Source organism: Bombus bifarius, unplaced genomic scaffold (genome assembly GCF_011952205.1).
Source record: "Bombus bifarius isolate JDL3187 unplaced genomic scaffold, Bbif_JDL3187 scf7180000009673_frag, whole genome shotgun sequence".
In the NCBI taxonomy this organism is placed as follows: Eukaryota; Metazoa; Arthropoda; class Insecta; order Hymenoptera; family Apidae; genus Bombus; species Bombus bifarius.
The window spans coordinates 1-1,682 of record NW_022885268.1 but is presented as its reverse complement, the minus strand read 5'-3'; positions in this window follow the sequence as shown (position 1 = coordinate 1,682).

Here is a 1,682-nt window from a genome sequence, read left to right as displayed (position 1 = left end):
TATGTCGGAGATGAAAGAACAGCGGAGCCTTTGGAATTTTGGATAATCCCGCAACATTGTAACCTAGAGTCTACTATAGCTGTAATTGAACAATTGTAGTTATTCAACCCGATTGTAATTGTTCGAGAGTCGTGATAATGTGCTTGGGCTCGAGGCGACAGTCAGTCGCCGAACGTAGCCGCGGTCACGGGATGAACGTTTTGCCTAACAAGGTATGGAGTAATTCTATAGCTCTCCTTAAAAGAAATATTCGGGGCGACACGAGACAATAAACATTCCAACGGTTTCTGTCCCGTGGCTCGTCACGTGCAGACCCTATTCTTCGAGTAAGATGATTGCCAGATGTCGATGCGTCTCCGCAGGACATGTTCGGCTAGCCCGAGAGCCCGTTATAAATCTTAAGGTTTAGTTAACTAAAGTCCTTCAAACAGACAAACAGTCTTTGTCCCAACTACGGGAAGATAGGGGAGACATATTTTTCAACTAGTGGCGTCTCCCACTAGCAACTTTCCCTCGAGGGCGGCTAGCATCTCTTTCTAACCACCGATATGGAGATTGACCAATTAGCAGCAACGCCAATTTCCCTTACTCTCTGAACGAAGGCTTTTCTCGACGAATCCGATGATCTCGTGTCCTTAGACACACCCCATTATAGTTTTCCTCTGTGGCATCATCGGTACGGGAAAGGCATTCTCGTTCGCGATCTCAATGATGAAAGGAGTAACCCTTTACGACCAGTGAATATCACGCATCCGACTTAGATTTTGTGAGTACGTTCATCTATCATCCCGTCGACCGCGGATTCGTTATTGAACCTAGGATCATTGTCATTAGTTTCTCGAGTGCCTAACTACCACGGTTACTTGTCCGGCTCTATAATAATCGTATTTGCACTAGTCGATGTCTTCTCTATTGCACAACGACAACGTGTAACCCAAACGAAGATTCGTTTCACGCCCCTAACCCTGATTCTAATGTCCGCTCCGACATATATAATACTATATATGTCGAGTCTGAATCTCGGAGTCCGAGCTCGAGGCGCCCTCCCGGGGAGGGCTCGCGGGAGGTAGCGGTTCTGCGTTGAAGTTCTCCATCGTCCGGTCGCGCGTGGGGTACCTTTATTGTCGATAGCTACACTAGTGACGAGGGCCTCAGGCTTGATAACGAATCCGCGGCCAACGGGAGGACTATCATATAAAAAGCAACAGGATACACGAAATAATATAATTCTGACTAGGACAACATAAACTCAAGAAGTGTTGATATTGAAAAAAATATTTAATTTTGTATATAAATATTTTCATATTTAGAAAAGTTTCCGGAAGCAGGAAGATTTACAAACAAATAATATCATAAACCTAATGTTTCATGATCCTTTTCTAATTAGAGTGTGTGACAGCATGTGAGAACGTTTCTTAAAAATATGACTTATTGCAATTACTTAATCGCAATTATAAACGATTAAGACCTTCTCGCAACGAGGCAATCTATCCAAAGTATAAAACTCGTTATACTTGATGAGAAAACAAATCTCTACTTAGATTTCATTTCGTTTCATCGCGTTCATAAAAAGTGAATTTGTATGAACACATCGTGCAATTTAGTAATTAGGACCGTTGATCTCGCTGCAACATAGATGGATAGAAAAAAGCCATTTAAAATGATACAACGTCGGGAGGACA